Here is a 6000-nt window from a genome sequence, read left to right as displayed (position 1 = left end):
GTTTGAGGCTCCATCGAAATACAAGGTCCAAGTATCATCGTCAGTGACCATTAAGTCTTCATCTGGAAATTCATTGTCTTGTATTGGTGTCGAGTCCTCTATTGGAAAATCTGCTAGAAAGTCTGACACCACGGATCCTTTAATAGCTTTTTGAGGTATAAACCGTACATCAAACTGGGCTAGATTGACTATCCATCTTGAAATACGTCCATTTAGTGTAGATTTCTCGAACAGATATTTGAGTGGATCTAATCGGGAGACTACGAAAATGGTATGCACCAACATGTAATGTCTTAATTTAGTTGTGGCCCACACCAAGGCGAGGCACAATTTCTCAAGCGGTGTATAGCGTGTTTCGTATTCGAGCATCTTTTTACTTAGGTAATAAATTGCGTTCTCTTTGCCTTCTACCTCTTGTGCTAGCATGGCTCCCATTGTCTCTTTGGTAACCGTCAAATATAACCTAAGAGGTATTCCGGGGAGTGCTGGCGTTAATACGGGAGGATTTGCGAGATAGGTTTTGATCTTTTCAAAGGCTTTTTGACACTCGTCATCCCATATTACTGGTACATTCTTCTTGAGCTTCTTGAAGATTGGTTCACATATCGTTGTCAGCTTTGATATGAACCTACTTATGTATTGCAACCGGCCAATAAATCCTCGAATCTGTTTCTCAGCCTTGGGCGGTGGCATTGACATGATTGCTTTAATCTTGGTTTGATCTACCTCTATTCCTCTAGAGCTTATGACGTATCCCAAGAGCTTGCCTGAGGTGACTCCAAAAGCACATTTCGATGGATTCAACCTCATGTTATATTTTCTTAGCCTTTCGAAAAATTTCCTTAAGGCTACTTGATGGCCAAGACGGTCCTTTGATTTCACAATCATGTCGTCGACATATACCTTGACTTCTTTGTGCATCATGTCATGAAGTAAGGCAGTTGCTGCACGTTGGTAAGTAGCACCCGCGTTTTTCAACCCAAATGGCATTACCATGTAGCAGTAAGTGCCCCATGGTGTTATAAAGGTTGTTTTCTTCATGTCTTCTTCTGCCATGAGAATCTGATTGTACCCTGCGTATCCATCCATGAATGAGAGAAGCACGTGATTTGCCGTGTTGTCTGCCAGAATATCGATGTGTGGCAAAGGAAAGTCGTCCTTTGGACTTGCCTTATTTAGATCTCGATAGTCGACACACATCCTTACCCTTCCGTCTTTCTTTGGAACTGGGACGACGTTGGCGACCCATTCGGGGTATTTGGATACCTTGATGAAACCTGCATTTATTTGTTTTTGAACTTCTTCTTTTATTTTAAGTGCTACGTCGGGTTTCATTCGACGCAACTTTTGTTTTACGGGTTTCATTCCTGGAATTAGTGGTATAGTGTGTTGAGCTATTTCTCTATTAATGCCTGGCATATCTTCATATGACCAAGCAAATACATCGATAAATTCTTTAAGTAAGTTAATTAAATCGGTTCTTTCTTGTTTATTCAATGTTAGTCCGATTTTAACTTCTCTTTTATGAGTTGAATCATTCGAAATGTCAACTGTTTCAGTTTCTTTAATTACCGGTGTTTTCTTTTCGAGTGTTTCCATTGCTTTAATAATTTCTTTGTCTTTTTCATCGTTAGATAAGCAATGCTCGTCATCTTGGGTTAGGGAAGAACACAAGAAGTAAGGAGAATGAGAAATATTATTATACTCTGAGATCATTACATCAAAGAGTGATATGTCCTCAGGGACTGGATCACTAACTATCCTAGGAGAAGAAATAGGAGGGGGAGGTGTTACTACTAAAGACTTAGAAGACTCTAAAGGGAAAGACTCTAACTCAGACGACTCTTCGAACATCGGTCCTTGCCCTGTTGTGATTGATATCTTCCTTCCGCTTGGAGTAGTCACTTTGATAGTCTTGCGCCACCCTTGTAGTGATCCTTCGGCTGGAGTAATTAGCTTTGAGGGGTCGAAGTTTTCACTTTGTAGGACCGTTTGAATGAGCGAGGAGTTATCTTCTTCGTAAGTTGGCTCATTCTTTTCTCGTCCAAACAGTAATCCCATGACGTTAAATTCAAAGCATGGGGGTGCTTTCTCCTTGTGGGCGGGAGTTGGGATTTCATCAGTGAAGTAGCAATCCAAGAAAATTTTGAATCCCGGTTTTCTTATGCCGTTTACAACAAATGGCTCGAGAAATTCATGGCATGGATAGTCCTCTCCTTCCTTTATGAATTGACCATTGAGCGTAAGAGGGTACTGATCCATTGGAATTGCTTTCTTTTGAACGCGAGCGTCCCTACGTGCTTTCAACTTGTCCTGGGCTCGCTTGAGATCTTTCCGAGTCGGTTCGAAACCAAGTCCGAAAGTATCTAGCTTAGGGAGGCCAGGAGACTCCAGCGATTTTGCTATCCCTTTCTTCTTTCCTAGGGTCATCCCAGGGGAGTGTCCTTGTTTCTTCAGCATGGTGTTGACAATCATGTTTGAATGGGGGTCATGGCAAAGAGATGTCCTTTCATCCTCCTGGATTAAGGAGACTTCTCCGTTAAGCCCCATAGGTCTTCATCATCTTTTTTGTGCTCCACGTTAATGATCGGATTTTCTATGGATTTTATTCTCATTGGCGAAGCATCGATAGTGATTGGAATCCCTCCAACTATGGCTTTCACTTGTTGATGGAGAGATGAAGGGACGGCCTTTAGATCGTGAAGCCAAGGGCGTCCCAACAACAAATTGAATGAGGCTTTGATGTCCACTACTTGAAAAGTAGTAGCATGTTCTATTTTTCCTGCCGTTACATTTAGGGTTATTTTGCCAAGAGCTTGACGGCGAGTATTATCGTAGGCTCTTATTCCTTGTGTGGACGGAGTTAAGTCTTCGTCCCTTATGCTGAGCATCCTCGCAGTTCTAAGCGGACAGACATTGATAGCCGATCCATTGTCTACAAGAGTCATGGGAACATTCATCCTTTTGCAGACTACCGTGAGGTTTAATGCCTTGTAATGTTTGTCACCTTCTGGGGGTAAATCTTTGTCAGAGAAGGTGATTAGATTAATCGGACTAGGAAGATCACTTGTAAGGAAGTTGGCTAGTCCCTCAAGAGTAGTGTCAGAATCTATCCCGATTTTATCCAAGGCATTCATTACAGCCAACCTATGTTCTCGAGATGTTGCCAGAAGCTTCCATACATTCATCTCAACTTTTGATTTCTTAAACTGTTTAACAATATCATTGTCTTCGATGATAGGTATGGGAATTTGTTGTACGGTGGGCATAGGTTGTGTTGAAATGGGAGGTTGCATCCTCCCAGATCTTGTGAGGACATCTATTGATGAATCTTCTCCAGCCCAAATGTCATCTGTGGTGTATGATACAGAAGGTGAAGGTCCTACTATGTCCTTTAGGTAGACATCTTCTTCATCACTGTCCCAAACTCCATTGATGGTTATATCCTCTTCTTGTTGAACTTGGACTAATTTCTTTTCATCAATCATTTTCTGTACCAAATCCTTGAACTTGAAACAATTTTCTATAGTGTGCCCCCCCTAATTGATGGTATTGACAGTAATATCTATCTGTCCTTTTTAACGACTCAAATGGTCTCGGTTCGAGAGGTTTGACCTCGCCACTCTCGGAGAGCATTTCGAACATTTGCGCATATGGGATCCCAATTGGAGTGTAGATTCTATTGCTCTTCTTGGGTTTTTCAGTGACTTGTAAGGGAAAATACTTTGCCTCATAAGTCGTTCTCACTGGTGTGAATTCTCTTTTAGGTTCTTCTTTTGGACATGGAAGCTCATCATATTTCTTATGGAGTTCGTTCATAACCTTAAGATCTTCACGTAGTAGTTGCGATGCCTCCTTCATAGACAGTGTGAGCAATTGTATGTCTTCCTTATTTGTCGGTTCTGGAAGGCTATCTTTGACATCGAAAAAGATCTCCTCTTCTTTTTCTATGGCATTGATTTCTTTGACAGGTTTAATGAGAGATGAGGGGTCAACTTCGTTTTCCTCATCGGAGATAGCCAGAGTATGAGCTAGAGGTGCATTGTCGATGCTTGGCTTCTTACTGGAAGGGGGCAACGGTAGTTTGTTATTGTCAATTAGGTCTTGGATAGCTTCCTTAAGCTTCCAACAGCTTTCAGTAGAATGGCCCCTACCTTGGTGATACTTGCAGTGTGCATTGGGGTTCTAGTTAACCGACCTCTTCTTGACTGGTGGGTCCCCAAATGGTCCAATGGGAGTTATAAGACCTTTTGCATTTAATCGATCAAATGCGGTGTCATAACTCATGCCAATAGGAGTGAAGTTCCTCCTAAATGGTTTCTTCTGTCCTTGGTTGTTCATGGCGAGAACTTCTCCTAAATTAAAGGTGCTAACATTATTTGAGTGGGCGGTTTTGGAAGAAGAAGGATTGTCGTTCTTCTTTCCTTTCCAGCCACTGTTGGAGTTATTGTTGGCAGCTTTTGACTTAGCCAAGTCATCTTCAATATTGATCCCAATGTCATAAACAGCCTTAAAGGTATGGAGGTTATTTTGATATTTAAGATGCTTGGAATATTTTTCTTGGAGATTCTTGATAAACAGTCTCACAGACTCTTTTTCGCTCGGTACCTCAATCATTTTAGCTGAGGTTTCTCTCCACTTGTTGAAGAAAGAGGTGAAGCCTTCATTCTCTTTCTGTTTGAGAATTTCAAGTTCTCTATGGTCAGTCTCGACTTGAATGTTGCACTTGTACCTATCGACGAAAGCGTTTGCTATAGACTCCCAGGTAGAGGTCTTTTCTTTTTCGAGAGAAAAGAACCATTGTTGGCAAACGATCTCGAGAGATAGTGAGAAAAGAGAAGGGAAGACCTTCTTATCAATACCCTTGATACTCATTATTGTTTCGAATGCTCTTAAATGGAAGTAAGGGTTGTCAATTGCTCTAAATTTTGGGATGTCGTTGGCGTTGAACTTCTGCGGAAGAAGATCTTTGTCCACCGAGACCCCTTGTGATGTAAGCTCTTGAAACTTGTAGTCGTTGGACAACTTGCTTAGGCTCTCTTGCATGAGGTCCATTTGTTGTTGCTTCACGGGATCGTCGATCCTAAGTGCGAGAAGCTTCAGTGTCTCAGTCACAGTAGCCAGTTGGTTCTTAAGATCATTGACTTCTTCTTGAGTTGCCATTATAACCCTTGCTTTCCTCTTGCGAGCTATAGGTTTGTCGAAAAGTTGGACTTGTACGAAGAGGTTATCTTTGATTAATCGTCCTTCCTTTCTTGACCACGCGCTGTAAATTAAACCATTTTGCGTTTTAATTACTTGACTCGAACCAACTTGACTTTATGGTTTATTTTAAGGGAAAAAGAGGAAAAAGAAAAAAAAGGGTGCATATTTTTGGCAAAAATAACGTACATATTTTTAGGTTGGAGGATTAATATCCGACTTACCCCCCTAAAAAAAATGACGAAAAAAAACGCGCACACAAGACTCTCTTAATCATGGTCAAAGTATGTTTATTGGTGTGTGCATTGAGTGTAAGTGACATGCTTGGACTCTTGTGTAAGACCATGGGACTTAGTGCCTAAACTCGATCATTGATTCAATTAAACATTATTGACAGCAAAATTAACCGAATTAAACAGAAAACTGATTAATTAGACCTTAGGTGATGACTCGACGAATAATCCGAGCTGTCGGCCAAGCGACAGGACTGGCGTCACACTGTGGAGGTTGGCGCCAGACAACATAGCTTTCGTTAGGCGCTACACACCATAGTGTGGCGCTACAGCTCAGACCTTGGCGCCAATAGTGGAGCTTCGGTCTGGGACTGTTTTCGGTGTTATTAGTCAACTGGGGTATGCCTAAAGTCGTACTAGGTCAATTCTGATTAAAGAAAAATTAGACTTTATTGACTCAAATTAAATAATTAATTAATTAGGCAAAGTTCTTTAAGTCATTAATTTATTTAATCTCAACACAAGTCAACAAACGGTTAAGAGAAACATAGAATATATATGCACA

Source organism: Chenopodium album, chromosome 3 (genome assembly GCF_948465745.1).
Source record: "Chenopodium album chromosome 3, dcCheAlbu1.1, whole genome shotgun sequence".
Taxonomy (NCBI): domain Eukaryota; kingdom Viridiplantae; phylum Streptophyta; class Magnoliopsida; order Caryophyllales; family Amaranthaceae; genus Chenopodium; species Chenopodium album.
Note: the sequence above shows the minus strand (reverse complement) of the source record.